The 17,435-nt window shown below is 40.8% G+C and overlaps 1 protein-coding gene across 3 annotated transcripts in view; it reads right to left on the minus strand.

Moving 5' to 3' along the window:
• Nucleotides 1-17,435, minus strand: part of LOC106482601 (zinc finger protein 596-like) — a 54,502-nt gene that overhangs the window by 23,943 nt on the left and 13,124 nt on the right. Inside the window, exon 1 of one of the 3 annotated variants that reach the window (XR_001292200.2) lies at nucleotides 235-497. The exons of the other annotated variants lie outside the window; for them this stretch is intronic. The gene's annotated coding sequence lies outside the window, so the exon portion shown is untranslated. Of the gene's footprint in view, nucleotides 1-234; nucleotides 498-17,435 lie in introns of those variants that run through there. 3 annotated transcript variants of the gene reach the window in all.

Raw genomic sequence — 17,435 nt, forward strand, 5'->3', positions numbered from 1 at the left:
AAAAACATTTTCTGCTATAAAGACTTCTGGTTGAAACATTTTCATTTTTAGTAAAAAAATCCTTTTTGGCCAAAAAAAAATCCATCCAATAGAGGAAAAAAAAAGGGGCTGAACAACTTCTACAAATATCCTTGGGTTTAGCTTTGCCTTCTGGTATAGCCATGGCATGCTAGAAGACAACATACCCAGGATATTTTTCCAAGCATACATTTAAATCTCCCTCTTTTTACTTACCTTACCACTGAGCTTGTACAAGCAACAGTCAGACGGGAGGAGTCTTCTGAAGCACTGCTGTGCTCCTTGTGGGCTGGCACTCAGGACCTCCCCACTCAACCCCTGACATGGACTGTAGCAGCTCCAGAAGGATTCTCATACATGGCACTGTGGTGCTTTTCCCTCCACATTGAAGCAACGATAACTTGTATATACCATTTTCCCTCTCTTTCCCCACTGTTCCTGCAAAGAGCTCCAAACAAAGCCTGTTTATCTAAGCATTGTGTTGGAAGGGTGAACACAGATCTTAAAAGGGGAAGGACAAAGGACAACATTTTTTGTTTGAAAGGTTGGGTAAACTCTGAAATATAGAATACTTGTTAAAATGTTTTCTTTAGCACATGAGGTTTTAACCTAAGAAACTTTAAACTAACAAAGAGTTTTATAAAGAGATAATAAACCTCTGAATTATATTCTAGCAGAGAACATTTCAGTGAGCCACCTAGAAACAGGCATAACAAGAGTTAAATTGCTCCTACTAACAACAGTAGATTTTTCTTAAAATAAATGCTATGAAAGCACCAGTCCCTAGAGTAATATTTAGTACTCTGGAGCCAAAATTCTCTCTTATTTACACATAAATCTAGGGGCCTTATTTGCAGGGTACCAGTGCCTTTGACTCCCTTCCCAAGGTGTGCTCTCTCCATCACCCCAGGTACAACCCAATATCTGGAGTCAGGCTGTGGCTCTTGGTGGACATATTCCAGAGATATGTCAGGATAACCATGTTCAGAGCTTAGTTCTCATGCTCACAGCTAATGAAAGCCTGATGTTTGCAGAGGTTCATGTACCAGTGGAGGCCAGAGATACCTGAACAGGGGTAGCTTAAATTACCATGTACAACAGTGTTCAGACTCCTTTTACAACAATAAGAAAAAAATCTTTTGAATCTCACTTAAGAAAGGCAATATTACTACTCATATCCTAAGGAGATACAGCGTGTGTGTGTGTGTGTGTGTGTGTGTGTGTGTGTGTGTGTGAGATGAACTGCAAACGCTATTAGAGAAGAACAGATTCCCATTATGATAGGCTGAGTAAGCATTGGTTTCACTGGTATGCTGTTAATTACACATTCCCTCTTTCATATAATGAAAACAAATCTCATGTAGCGTCTACAAAAGGAGCTTGCAGATTCGCATAGAATGAAACCAGCAATGACAAATGTCAGCAGTTCCATACACTGATGCCATGAATAATGCATAACACAGAACTGTGGAAATAAAAGCAGAGAAATAATCAGAATTGTGGGTCTTTTTTTAGGTAGATAAAGTCTAACTTTCTGAACACTTGAAACCCAACCAGTTTTAAGGGTTCTGGTTTGGACAGAGGGGACTGAGACAAGGTCATGGTGGCTTTCACTTTTAGGTCATGAGCTCAGGTCTGGTGGGGCAGTTGAGCACTATCTGCTGACCTACACATCTGCCCCTGGCAGCACCTGAGACTCTCTTCGGCCATCACCAGCAAAGGCCAGGATTTACCTGCTCCCTCCCCTCTGGGAAAGATGCCCCCAGCAGAGTAGTGGGGCAGATCAGAGGAAATGTGGAGACTCATCACCCTCCAGTGTATTAGTTTGGTTTCTAAATTTTTCCATGTCAGCTGGAAGCCCTCTGAAAGGCTGTTTCCAAGCCATTGCTGGGGATGGAGAAGCCACCCCCATGTCCTGTTCATAGTTGGCCAGACTACACCCGCAAACGATACTGGCTGAGTTACTGAGTCGCACTTTCTGACTGGCAGATGGTACTCCAAAACTGCCAGATCAGGAGTTAATGCTTTCCTGCTGGCTATAGGAAGCACTGCAACTACCTGAGCTGAGGGCTTGCTTTGATAATCATTTGATTAAATAAACAGATGCCCACTGACTTCAGAAGGCATCAGCACATGCTCTTACAGAGAAGATTAGCATAATCAGGCTCCTCGAAGGAAAAAAAGAAACACCCCAGGTGGGTGTTTCAAAGAGGGATGTACTGGGGAAAGCTGGGCTGGAGAGATGCACTATAGGTCTGCAAGGATGTCTAGGGAAAGATCTTAGGCTGAACAGTTCAGTAAAATGCTTTCCACTGTCATGACTAGTATTTACACTTGAATTTGAATTAAATCTGACTTGAATGAGGCAGCAGTGATCTAATTCTCCACTGATACTATTTTGCACTGTAACACAACCAAGGAAGGTCACCACATCTCCACAATCATCTCTAGACTGGAAGAGAAGGGAGTTATCATTTAGTTCAAAGCCAAAGCATATTCACTGCATAGAAAGCTGTATTTTATTCAGCATCATCTTACTCAGCTAGTTATCTCCATCACCTATCTTCTCCACTAGACTATTTGTGTGTATATGTGCAAGCATGTATATATTACATAGCTTTTAAATACTGATTCACTCTAAGTATTACCTGTCTCTTGCCTTGGTTATAAGATCTACATAGAAACCAACATTAAGAATCCCAACAGGATTTTTAATCAGGTGTATTATGCACTGTGATAGATGACAATCATTTAATCATGTGATGTTGAATCCATAAGAACCTAGTCCTGTTCCTGCCATGGAGAGCTGGTGTCTGGAAATGCAGTAACATTTTAATATCTTTGTGGTTCTGGGTATGACTGCATACTTGACACAACACCTATCTTGCAAACTCTTTCTCAATAGCACTGTTTGCTGCACAATTCTGCATCATTTTGTCCAGTCCGAACAATGCTTTCTGCAGAAAGAATGAAAATGATCACTTTAGTTGGAGACTGAATTATAACACATACCCTCAAAGGGAGCAGAATTAAACTTGCACAGGTGACATGCTTTGAAGCATTTCCAGCCATTTAAGAACTTTGTAACTGTAATATCCTTCCAGTGACTTTTTTTTTTTTTTTTTTTTTTTACACAGGAAGTCCTGGAAAGAGGGCAGGTTGTTTTTAATATAGAAATTCCATCATGTGAAATGGCAGCATTGGGTCTGGTTATCCAAACTCCTTTGCTCAATGAAGATAAACAGCGAGACAAGGTCTTTGGCAAGATAAACCAGGACTCTCCAGGAACATTGCTTTCTTCCACAAACATCATCACAGACTACCTAACAAAGGCCTTCTTTATATATTAAAATGCAACATTCTTATGCATGCATGTGCAAATACAATGGAATACTGAGAGACTGTCTATTCAATGGAGATTGCCATACTATTTATGTACGCATGCATGGGCAAGGCTAATGAAACAGAGAGACAACTTGGTTTATTGTATGACCAATAACAGTATATACAAATGAAATAGATCTTTAAAAGACTGTTATTCAGCCTTCTCAGAACTTGTGTCCTCCTGGCACCAAAAGATTTGCCAGATGCCTCGAGATACCAGTTTAGAAAAAATATTAAGCCTGTGCTTAATATCAGGCTTATGCCAATATGCTATAATTCCAGTTATGATCAGAAGCTCAAAGTTCAGATCACACTTAAGAATTTTTTCCTTAATTGGGGTCTTGGTTTCTGTCAAACACATTTCCATAGTCTCCTGTTGAGGCCAAAATCAGTATAAGAAAATGCTACAGAGTTTTTTCTGGAGCAGAAAAACAAAGGTTTTTTGTTTGTTTGTTTGGGGTTTTTTTGCTTCTTGAAAAACTGCTAAACTTTCAGGCAGAAAGAAAAAAATTGTTGTTGCACCAAGAACAAGTGGGACAAATATCAGCCAAAGAAGGAAATGCTGGATTAGACTATCTGAAGAGCGTGAAATAATGCTTAGCAACCAGCTGAGGACTTGCATCCTCTCAGATGCCAAAACAAACTGGCCCAGAATATAATATCCATTTCCCACATTTCATCAAACAACACTTTTACCATTCCTCATTTTCAAATGGAAACTCCACATTCCCTCCCCCTTGCATATTTTTAAACAAATAAGTAATAGCAAAGAGTAAAAACATTGCAGAAAGTCTGTATTAAAGCCAAAGAAAATATAATTTAATATACACTGTGTAGTGCTAAGAATCTTGAGGAATGTGATCTTTTAGCATAATTCTGCCACTCTGCTCTGTGACATTAAGTATTGGGTCTATGTCTGCACAGCAGAAACGGCTCTGAAGAGAAGTGGAGAACTCTCAGATTTTGAAGGGATGCTTGTCACTTTGGAGGTTGTGATTAACTATCATATGCCTCAGTTTCCACCACTGTAAGCTGTAAATCAGCTTTCCTTCTAGCAAACATATTACCTGCCATAGGGTCCCTAAACTGTGCTATGCGTAGTACTGAATGGACACAAGCCCCTGCAAAGCTGTAGGTGGTCTGTCAGTAGAGGTACCCGTCATCATTCCGCTACCACTGATAGTGTATTCATATATGTAGCTCTTTTGATAGCTGTTCACTATTTACTTGGAGTTGTAGCTTTTCCAGACAGGTTGTTATAAGTTCAGCACAAATAACCAAAAAAGGACTGAAATCCAAAATACTCACACTATCCTCATTTCGCATGTCCTTGCAACTGTACTTATGACCTTGACATAGGTGTGCAACCAGAGATGAGAAAGAATAGGAGCCAAACTACAGCAGCGATGACTTTGGCATAGATTACAATTCTGGCAAAGAAAGCCCCAATCTTTTTGGGTCCCTCTAGACTTTGCTGTCTGTACAAGAGTGTATCACTCCCAAAGCTTTGGATCAGAGAGCCTGGGTTTGAATCAGAACTACTTTAAATCCCATCATTCCAGAGGGATAATTCATGCTGCATTTCCAGTCAGGAAGCAACTTGGCCTTTGAGCACTAGTTAAAATTTCTCTTTAAGATCAGGAGAGGAGGCAGTGAAACGGATACATTCACACAACCTTCTATTCTGGTTACCCAGAGTTCACAGGACAAGGGTGAGAGTTGGAAAAACCAAAAGAGTTGAGACCAGATTGTTGTTGTCCTGTATGCTGTAGAGTCTTCTCCTGCACTATTTTGCCTTGGTAGAACATCACCTTGTGCACATGACTGGAGATGCAGTTCAGTGAGATCTCAAGAGTCTTATCTACCCTGGAGTTTCTGTCCACCACCATAATTATCCTGGTATATCTGCACCAGAACAAATGCCTCACACATGTGGTGTGCAAGCCGGTCTGCTCTAGTGCAGCATGTCCTGCAGCCATGACCTGAGGCATGACCTTGGCACCCTGCTCCTCCAGCTTTGGAGGGAGCAGTTAGAAGTAGGGCTGTAGACATAGGGCTAAAGAGTTACCATATATACAAAGCAGTTAGCTTTGAGCTAAGAACTTGCAATAGCTAACAAGAACCTCCGAAAATATGTCTTCCCCTCAACCTGCTACCTGCTTCTTCCCCTTTCCTGCCTTCATCACAAGAAAATTCTTTCTTTTCTATGGTGCTGAATTGCCCGATAATGGGCAATGTATGGCTATGCTCTGTATGACCATTCTCTAGCTAAAGGAGAGGAAACTTCTGTCAAAGTTTCCTCCTCTGGCAAACAAGAATTTACCTTCTTAACCATTTTTTCTAGCTCAGTTACCATTTGTGTTTGCAAGATAATTAACTAGGTTAAAGTACTTTCCCCCTTTGGAAACACTGCATGGATTTAGGTCAAATGTTAATTTAGCTGAAATCCCAACCTTCCCAAAATCAAGAAGAAAACTGCCATCAACTACAGCAAGGTCGTGATGTCAACTCTCATCACTGCTGGATATTAGCTGCAGCAGATACTCTCAAAAAACTGCAGCAGCTTAAATGAATTATGATGCATCAGGAACAGTCCTCCAAGGAGAAACCCAGAAGAGCAATTATAACAACACTGCTCAAAGTTATGGATGAAATATCCGGGGCCTCTCAGATTGCTGGCTGTATTGTGTCTGCCTCCAGCCTGCATTATCCATTTCTTGCTATTGAGAATGACAGAGTCCATCCAACCAAAGTAGTTGAGGACTACATTATGACTCTTAAGAAAATACATACCTCCAAATACTGTAAGAACAGTTCAAATGTCTGCACAGATCTTCTACCTTGAAAGTTACAAAACTAGACTGGCCCTCTTCAACCTTCTTTAGGGGTCTTTCCAGTTCCAAATGAGTGGGTCAGTTTTTTTCATCACATCAGATCAGCAAAAACTATAACAGTTCTTTTTAAAAAGCTTTTCCTGCCTCTGGTTTTAAATCCTGTCTTTTCTTTTGTTTGATGCATTCAAATTTCTCATCTTATCCTCACATAACCCCCTTTCTGTTCCAGATAGCTAGTCACTCCTGCACTGTATTGCACTTTTTCAGAACGAACCCATTTGCAAGTTCCTCCATCAATAACAAGAGAGAGAATAAGTTCGGAGAGAAGAGGACTTACCAGGCTGCTATATGGAAATCAGATTTTAGAAATTTCAACAGTAACAAAAGAGACCTGTAACTTGCATAGTATTTGAATTATGAAAACTCACTTGGATGTCAAAAAGCTCCTCTCTTTGACGAGTCAGGTTCCCAAGATGTCAGTGACATCTAGGGGCAAGGGGGGTTGGTTGGTTGGCTTTTCATACCATGAAAGAAGCAAACAGAACCTTGCATATTTAGATATTTTAGCTGTTTTTGGAATAAACTGTGAGTTAAAGCCATATTTGTGATGCAGGCCAAATAGCATGAAAGCTATCAAAGTAACATTCTTTTCTCTAAAACTTATTAAAAACATCATCACAACCACATTGACCTGATGGAAATAATTAGGTTGAAGGTCTGGAGGTTTCATATACTAAAGCCCTTTCCACAATAAGAGCATGGAGTTCTACAAAGCCTATCGAACATAGAATTTTTTCTATTAAAGCATAAAGAGCTTCCTCATGCACTGGAAGTCTGCTTGGACATCTCCTATGATAAGAGTGCAAAAAAGTTCAGTGGTGTTAATCTGGTCAGTGACACAGCAGAAGCCAAACTGTAGTGGATGCCCCATATAAAACTATTTTAAAACTAATTTCCATTGGCTCTCACAAGATACACTGTATCAGCAAATGGAAAACTTAAAGGAAAAAAAAAAGAATTCCCCAAAGAACATCTCCTTATGAGGTGCACTGTGGAAATTTTAGCCAACTTTCCTTTCAAACATAGCAATGATGATAGTTTTTGATCAGTGAGAGGAAGGGATGTGGTTTTCAACAATCTTGTTACTGACTACCCTAACTCTTACTTGGTGCTCTTTCCTATGAAACATTTGAACATGTGGATGATCTGTGGGAGTTCCTCTGCAAGCAGTTCAGAGAATGCTCAGTACATCACAGGATCAGGCCCTAGGATCATTTACAGCACAATAGTATAGTACAGCCTCATTTTCCATCCTTTTGCATTCATGTCATTAAAAATGGGTTTAAGAGTCCTAGATGTGTTGCACAGCAGCAGAGCCTCAAGGTTCCTGCATTTGTGCATCAGACTTGGTGCTGTTCCCACAGCAGCTCTTCCCAGCAGTGCTACAGCAGTTTTTCTGGTACCTCTTAGCTTCACTAGTCCTTAACCTCATTTCAGATCACATATAGAAACTTCTTTCTCTTGCCTTTTGGCTCGAGAGGTTTTCTTCTTCTCTTTTAATATTTTTCTCTGCAATATCTTATTTAATTTGGCAACATATTCAGGGAGATGCCTTAGGAAGTCAAATGAAGGGGCAAAATTAATAAAACTAGCTTATGGAATAAGAGATATTAAAAATTCAGAGGCTGCTTTATTAAACATATGTTTCAGCAGAGGCTTGTTTCAAATTCTACTAGTAAATGGCCACAGTTATCATGCCTTAGCTGAATAATAAGAATCATTATGACCTATCTAATAAGGATTTATGCTGCATTGACTGGAATGTAACAAATCCCAGACACATGCAAGCCATACTTGGAGGGGAGGGATGTGACTCTTTCCAGGAGTATATAAACCAGAGATTAATGCAAGTGCTAATGTATATACGAGAAAAAATGTGTCCCACTTTCCCCATTCTGCCATCAGTATCAGTGCCTAGATTGTAAAAACCTCACCAAATTACAGCACAGAAGAGTTATAACTGCTCTAAGAATCTCTGTGTTGGATGCATAAGCTGCAAAGTATATTGCTAAAATGAAGCAAATAGCTAGAAAAAGTTAGCTTTTCTTTTGCTTTTCCCTGGGAAAGCAGCTTGTTCATTTATTAGTTTAATTATTGTTAGCTCTGTTTATTATTCATTTCTGGAACCCTATTTTACAAGGAAAAGATCACCAGCATTTCTTCCTGGCTGGGGGAAAGGCTTCATAAATAAAGAAAGGAGGGAGGAAAGAGCTCTGTGAGATGTGCAGCTCTTCCCAGGGAAGTAAGTGACTCCAGGACAGGGCTCACAGATAGGCTCCAAAAACATTCAGAGTTAGACTGCAGGGTAATCATTTGTATTCAGATGATGTGCACTGTTCCTTTCTCTTCTATTTTATAACATTGCTCAAACCCAAACACTGCATCATGCTTTTAAATCCTTGCAAAACATTCCTACTTCCTCTGTCATCATACAGCATTATTTTGGTAACTTCTGACAACTTGGCAGAAATTTCAAAAAAAAACCCAACAACCCACAAAAAACCCACTACTGGCTTACAAGCAGAACACATATACTTTTTTTAATCTATTTTTTTTCCATGTTGCACTTACAGGGAGGGACTGTAATTACTGCTTCACAAGTGCCATGCAGCACAGGCTGTGTTTTTGGCAGCTCCGACGTGTCTTCTACAGTTTGCTGAGAATCTCAAATTCCCCATTTGCCTAGAGCCTGCTAATTATTAACTGCTGCAACAAAGGAGGCAGCTCTTTAAAGATACGTGTCTGATTTATACTAACAGGACCTTTTGCTGGAGTAACTATTTCAGTCTATTCAGCCAGCAGAGCAGCCCTCGCATGGATGCAACTTGCAGCAGCAAAACTGCTGTATTCGCCAACCCTTCTGAAAGTCACTCATGCAAAAAAATAGTTATACTGGTATAACTGCATTTGTATTAGGAGATTTTCCTGGCCCAGCTCCACTGGCCAGAGATCACACCTCTTCATATCCCTGGCTGATATTGCTGTGCCAGCAAAAGTCTGCAACACAGGCCTGGCCACAGATCTTCCTACTGTGCGGTTCTCCAAAGGGACGTTGTTCCTGTCAAACAGCACAACTAAATTTACAGCATGCAAAAGGACTTATAAACTACTATGTTAACCCAGTACCATCCATTATTAGAAAGGGAATAGCAGATTCTGTAGAAGAGGCCTAGACACTCTAGTGGAGGCCATCAATCTCTTCATTCATACCAGTGCAGAACCAGTGCAAGTCCACTAATTTCTCTGGCTATGATGCAGATTTACACTAGTGTAAAAGGAAAAGACAACTTGGCTTTTAATCCAATGCAGCTGCAGCGTTTGGTGATAGCGATACTGAATTCTGGGCTATTTTGCTTTTAAAGGTGGTTGGGTTGTTTTCAGCTGGCCCCGAGTTCCATCTTTACCAGAAGATACATTTTTTTTCCTTAAATTATCTAAGTGTCTAGGATTTTTGCCTCATGCTAAAGAAGACAAATTGCTTTGCAGTTTCCATGTGATTTAGAAAGATTAATTAAAGAATATGAGGGAAATTTGCACCAAAATTTTTTTTAGTTACCATGGTTTATACCACCTGCAGACACAACCTCAAAAACCATGGTGACATACACATTGCAAATCAAACAGTATAAGACAATGCCATTTTTCATTTCTCAGTCCCAAGCCTTCCTCTAGCAGCACTTTATTTCCCACATACTCTTGGGAGATGCATCAATGACACAGTTTTGGGTACATATTAGTTTCTTCTCATTCTGTAGGCTTCCTGCTACTTCTGCCACATACACACAATGCTATAACAAAACTGGTCTCCTACATTTGTTGTCAGCCCTGAGGAAACCACTAAGTCACATGCTCCCTGCACTTCCCAGCCTTGTTTAGCAGTTTCCCATTTTTTTAAGTTGCCACTGGACAGAGAGGTGTTTAAATTGTTCTCTCACTTACTGGATGGCAGCCAGCACAACCTACAATTTCAGTCAGGTTTGACTCAGAGCCAATGCTGTGCATAACAATGTGAAAGCTTTTCATGAAAGAAAACAAAAAAGAATTAAATGATTTATTACTAATGGCTTCATCCCTTCTGCTTTTTAGCAAATGACATCATAATCAAACCCAGGAGTTCACAAGTCAGAAGGCAAAGCCAAAGTGAACCTGTGAGATTTACCTTCTACCTAAAGCGTACATGCACTTCAGTCCACTATGTGGAATCCAGAGTGCACCACCAGAGCTGCTAATAGAGCAGAAAAAGATCCTGAGGGTGAAGGGGGGGAGCTGAAGAATGGTGCAGAGCTGCACTCCTCTTACAGCCAGAGCACTCTGCTTCAGCACTGGCTCTGCTGTCATTCTTTTACCCGTGTCTGAGTCCCAGCAGAGCTCTCCAGGGTTTTGCTGGCAAGATCTACAAGTTCAGCTTTTCTCAGCCCTCGCTAAGCTTTATTTGTTTTTACCCCTGATCTGATTTAGTTGGTGCACCACATAAAATACAGTGGAGCTTGTGAAAAGTGTACAATTATACAACTTCCCTCCTATGGAGATTTACCAATTCACATGTGTACAGTAACTCATTAAGGTCAGGCAAATTGTAGACATGGAACGATATGCCTTTAAAAGATATGCTTTCTTCTAGACGAGGAAATAAGCACACCCTTCTAGCAAGTCTACTTGAGGATGGTTTGACTCACTCATCACTCCCATGCTGCAACAACTGTCTTTTCTGCTTCCCAGCTCTGAAGTGCCAACAGCTACTCATCTCCAACCAGGACTTTTACTCAAACTCCACCCATCATTTCAAACTCATTGCCCAACCACAAAGCAACTGGGTATTTCTCTCAAAAATCTCAAATGCTGTTAAAAGTATCCCTAAGTAGACAGCAGTGAAATATAGAAATGAATTTCTCATCTTGGAGCAAGATATTTGCCATTCACTGATGATTTGTCTACAGTAAGAAGAAACATTGAAGAAATATCAGGCTTAGTTAACGTGTTAAAGAATCCCTTGCCTACAGAATATACCAGGAATGGTTTGGTTTGGTGGGTTTTTTTACCTTGATCTGACAATGTCACATTACCTGACCTCATCTTCCTTACCTGATCTGGACAAGACCTGAGATATCTGTACCCCCAGGTCAAACACACAATTGTGGAGTTAAATTTTAAGTGACTTTGCAAAGGAGTAAAATCCAGCTTTAAGGGTGGACTGAAATTAAGGTTCCATTAGTTTTAATATTAACATTTCAGTAAAATAACAGGGCCAGGTTCTTACCTTTTAGAGCAAGTTTTCATTGTCCAGGTATACAAGCACACAACACTCTGGTGATTCAAGTTTGGGAAACAGATAACACACCTACAGGCAAGAATTTTCTCAAAAAATTATGCTGCATCTAAACATCTGACTTAATAGTTGTATGAATATTTCTGGCACTGTACCTCTATCCCACCACTACCAGAAATGTTCTAACACAGATTGTATAGTATTAAAAAAGCAACAAATCAGTTGCCAGCTGCTGACATCTAAATGTATATAGAGTTACAATTACAAGTAGTTGTCTCAGGCCCAGGCCCTGTGTTTTTATTCATGCAAAACTCCCACAAAAGCCCAGAGCCTTTCAGAATTTGTGCTCAGTGCTGAGTCCCTCACATTTTTTCTTCACTAGTCCTTTGCTATCTAAAGAATAGAAGAATGACACCACTTGTCTTATCAAGCCCCAGCCATCTAAATAAATCGGATTTGGGGATAGCCTTCTGGTTAGTAGCAAGGCACAGGGATTGGGGGGCTTTGTTCTGCCCTATGTTTGCTTTGTCTCTGTGGCCAAGTGACAAAAAGTCTTCTTTTCCAAAATGAAAGTAGCTGGTGCTGTGTAGCTTAAAGACTAATTTATGTAGAAGTTCAAAAATAAAATGGAAAGATTTGCCTGCACAAATATGCTAATGAGAGGGTAGTCCATGGGCAGTCCATTTCTTACAGGCCAGTCTGGGTGGTTGATGGTCCACTTAGGACATGGCAACAGGAGCCAACCTTGTGCTGTACAACACATTAAATATTTTAGAGACCCTGACCAGGGCCACACTGAAGTAGGAGCAGACATGATCCCTTGCAGATTCACAACTTTTGACTTGACTGTTCCCATCACTGTTTTCCCTCTTCATTATACACAGTGATAATCTAAAACATACTTTGAGAACCCTGGAGAGCAGTGGATGTTGTCTACCTTGACTTCAGCAAGGCTTTTGACACTGTCTCCCATAAAATCCTCATAGGTAAGCTCAGGAAGTGCGGGCTAGATGAGTGGACAGTGAGGTGGATTGAGAACTGGCTGAATGGCAGAGCTCAGAGGGTTGTGATCAGCGACGCAGAGTCTAGTTGGTGGCTTGTAGCTAGCGGTGTCCCCCAGGGGTCAGTACTGGGTCTGGTATTGTTCAGCTTCTTCATCAATGACCTGGATGAAGGGACAGAGTGCACTCTCAGCAAGTTTGCTGACGATACAAAACTGGGAGGAGTGGCCGATACGCCAGAGGGTTGTGCTGCCATTCAGAGAGACCTGGACAGGCTGGAGAGGTGGGCGGAGAGGAACCTCATGAAGTTCAACAAAGGCAAGTGCAGGGTCCTGCACCTGGGGAGGAATAACCCCATGCAGCAGTACAGGTTGGGGGTTGACCTGCTGGAAAGCAGCTCTGCTGAGAAGGACCTGGGAGTGCTGGTGGACACCAAGTTAAGCATGAGGCAGCAATGTGCCCTTGTGGCCAAGAAGGCCAATGGTATCCTGGGGTGCATCAGGAAGAGTGTTGCCAGCAGGTCGAGGGAGGTGATTCTCCCCCTCTACTCAGCCCTGGTGAGGCCGCATCTGGAGTACTGTGTCCAGTTCTGGGCTTCCAGTACAAAAGAGACGTGGAGCTACTGGAGCGAGTCCAGCAAAGCGCTGCTAAGATGTTGAAGGGAGTAGAACATCTCTCTTATGAGGAAAGGCTGAGAGAGCTGGGCCTGTTCAGCCTGTAGAAGAGAAGACGAGGGGGGATCTTATCAATGTGTATAGGTATCTGAAGGGAAGGTGTAGAGAGGATGGAGCCAGGCTCTTTTCAGTGGTGCCCAGCGACAGGACGCGAGGCAACGGGCACAAACTGAAACACAGACAGTTCCATCCGAACATGAGGAAAAACTTCTTCACTGTGAGGGTGACAGAGCACTGGAACAGGTTGCCCAGAGAGGTTGTGGAGGCTCCTTCTCTGGAGATATTCAAAACCCGCCTGGATGTGATCCTGTGCAATGTGCTCTAGGTGACCCTGCTTGAGCAGGGGGGTTGGACTTAGGTGATCTCCTGAGGTCCCTTCCAACCTCAACGATTCTGTGATTCTGTGGAGGGAAACCACATGGTCCCAATTCAGAGTAATATGCTTAAAGTTAATATAAGCATGTTCTTAATATTGTACTATTCTTGAACTTAGCATCATTTCTAAAGTCAGTATACACCTATGTCAAGCCCAGTTCATAAGGGAAGTCTTGTCTACAATGCTGGCTTACCAGATATCACACAGAAATATTCCTGTTGCTTCTTGTTGCTTACAAGCCCTGCAGAAGAAAGCATGCCCTCTGGAAAAAGCACTCTCAAAAGAATCACCAGGGAGAGAAAGAAGAGCTCTAACAGCAAATGCAAATAGACTTCAAAATATAGAAAATGGGCCTAGAGTTTGTGTCAAGAATGAAAAGGCTTCAAACCATAAAAGAAAGAGAGCTCTGGAACAGCTTTCCAATAGGGCAAAAAAATGACAACTGTCAAGATAGAATTTGATAAATTAATTAGAACTCTTGAGAGAGCAGGGATGGGACTCAATGTCCCAAGATAACCTTGCAGTCCTGTATTTCAAAAGCAACTCTTCTGTGAGAACTTTAGCTGACCACTTTAGGTCGCATACGTAATTTAATTGTATTAATGATGACCATCATATGCTTTTTCCCGGTATATCTTGCTCGGGCATGAGATGGGCAGGAACAGACATTGGCTTCAGTCCCAAATGGTTTTTAAAGGACAGAAAGAGCATATTTTTCAATGTAGGACTCTTGCCAGCAGTTCTGGAAGCTGGAGCTGTTGTCCTTATGCTTAGCAATACAGATATACAACACCACTTCATTTCACTCCAAGGAGCATATGGTCTGTCTAGCATGCACTTGAACCACTGCCATTTCATTCTAGCCTGGCTGTTTTGTAACAACAATAGAATCTGACTTTCAACCCATCCATTTTACTAGTAGCATCTTCTGAAACCCATACAACTCATCACCCAGCTAGAGGCATGCTTGCAGCCAGCTGAGTTTAACTTTTCTCTGCAGCAGTGCAGAAGAAAAAAAATGACCTGACAGCACGTAATCACTTAATGTATAAGGTTAAAATGTTTCTAAAAAGAAGACACCAGTACATATTGCATAATTAATGTTTAGCCATAAAGTGAAATAGTTAACCTGATTCTACTGATCATCGTCAGAGACCAAGGATTATACATATCTCTGTGTCTGCGTGGAACAGTCACTGTTCCACAAGCAAGAAGGTTCAGAAGTGAATGAGATCAGACTCTCATGAGTCAGACAGGGACATGCAAGCAAAACTGGTACAAATATTTACACAAGAAAAACTTAATAGAATGACCACTCTGGATAAAACAGACACAATCTGTAAAAAACAAACAAACAAACAAACAAACCAACAAACCCTTACCGCTTCAAAGGGCATTTTAAAAGAGCAAAATCTGGTCAAATAAATGAAATAAATGCTCTGTTTATGGTTTTAAATCTTTTGTGAATCGAGTTTGCCAGACAAATTAACATAACGAAAGTGCCCTGTTGCTTCTTCAGTGGAGGGCAATGAGTTGAATCAATCAGGATCACTAATCGCATGAGAAAAATTACACTGCAGAAAGAAACAGCTGGTAATAATCAATTTAAATTGATCTTCATAGAGAGAAAAATGGAAACGTGTTGTGATAGGCCAACATTTTAATGAATGCACACACTGCTTGACTTCGAGCAGGGCATTTGAGGATCTCAAAGGAACAGCGTGATTTGACAAATGCTTACTAATGAATGCAGGAGCTGTAAAAGGAAAACTAAAGATAAATATTATAAAAATGCAACTTTAGAAATCAGCTGTTTTACAGCTTGTACTGTGCTAACATCTTCACAGCCACATTGGAAAACCAAGCTGACATTGCCATGCTTACATTATCATATGTTTTTATTGTGCAAAGCAGACAAGAAACAGGATATCACTCTCTTTCTGTAGGTTCTGTGCCGCCAGAAAACATACTATAGACTGATTCTGAGGAGTAATTTATAAACTGTTTTTTGACCACATTGACTGCAATTACACAGTGAAGAGCAGAGCCAGAGTAATTTGAAGGGCAGAGAAAATGCTTTACCAATGAGTGGACTAAAGAGTTCAATGTGTTCAGTTTATCAAAAAGAAAATCAAAGATGATTTTATTATGGTACATACATACCTTCATGGAGAAAAATAGCTGGTCTCAAAGGCTTGTCTAACCTAGCAGAAAAATGCACTGCAAGAATCCATAGCAAGAAATTAAAGCCAAAAGTAATAATAAAAAATTAGAAATAAAATAAGCAACATTTTAACTGTGACACATTGCTGAGACAGATTATGAACAGAAGCTGTAGATTCCTTCTCTCTTCTAGTTTTCAGGTAAAATAATATTTTCATAAAACAAAAGCTATCTCTTGTCTAATGGGAGTTGGCACACAGAAGTTCTGTGGGATGGACTACAGAGAACAGGCAAGGTGGGAGATCTAACACAGGCTTTTCTGGACTAGCTACATTTTGAGATCAGTCGTTTTTCAGTATTCCAGCACATCACCAACCCCCTTGCTCTCAATTTTTAGCCAAATTTCCTTTGAAAATAAAGCATATGTCATTGCGCTAAACACACATATTGGTCTGCCCACTGCCTCTTAAAATTGGGTACTGGGTTCCAGAATTATTAAACAACTGCCACAGAAAGGTGGGGGGGGGTTCTAAAATACTTTGTCCATAAATAATTCGTGAAAACAGACAAAAGAGAGATATGTAGTATTCCCTGCAGAGAAACAAGTCACAATATGTGCTCAACTGTTAGTAGGTATCAGAGAACCCACATGGGAGGAGGCAAAACACACACACATAAACAGATTTTAGAAAAAAAGGCTTCATTAGTTCTGCTGCTCATGTAACTACCTGTTAAATGAGAATATTACAAGAGCAATATTGTTCTATGGCTACTGATCATTTGTCTTCTGAGCTAATAGTGGTCTGTAGGCTATCTGAAAAACATTGATTTAATGACCTCTTCTGGCCTTAAATCTATAATAAGGATCTGTTACTTTTTCTTCAAATCAGTCATATAGTAGAGGTCTCGCACCAGTCTTACACTTAGGAACTCTCTAAGATAGGGAAAACATAAAGGAAAATACTGCTTTTCTTACTTTGAATTCCACATTCAGCATTAGGCTATAGGGACGGTTCTTTTTTTTATGCCACAGCAATTATCAGACAAATCCCAAGAGTTTTAATAACTAGTTTGACTGTCGACAGCTTACACTTAACAGAAAATCTAACCTGAACAAAGGATCCCTTAGCAGATCATTTGAAGCGTCAAGTTTGCAGAGAGCACATGCACTAGCTGTTAGAACACTTCATGCTTTGGCTACGTTTAGGAGGCAATCACCTTGCTAAACCAACCCTCCTATCAGGGTAGGATTAATTACCCACACAAAGTACACATGGTTGTCCACTGGCTCTAGAAGGAACCCAAGTACCTAATTTTAGACAGAATGCATGACTTCTGAGGCTACCAAAGTTTGGGAAGATTAATCTCATGCCTGGCTCCAGAGGAATTTGAAGCTGATATGAGACCAGGCTGGGCAGACTCAGTAGCAGCAAGCCTTGCTCCCACCCTGGTAAGAGAGGTCAAGTCAGAACGCAGACATGGTGCATGAAATCCTAGCTCCACTCACAACAACATGACTGGTACCAGCACTTCACCATATCTGCCATCTACACGAAGGAAAGTACAACAGAAGGAAGGCCATGCAAAGTCCATTCTTAGGAGGCAGTTTTTTTGCCTGAAGAGATTGCCCCAAATCTTCAACAGGACATGTCTGTTTCA

The sequence above is a fragment of the Apteryx mantelli genome, chromosome 2 (genome assembly GCF_036417845.1).
Source record: "Apteryx mantelli isolate bAptMan1 chromosome 2, bAptMan1.hap1, whole genome shotgun sequence".
Lineage (NCBI taxonomy): Eukaryota > Metazoa > Chordata > Aves > Apterygiformes > Apterygidae > Apteryx > Apteryx mantelli.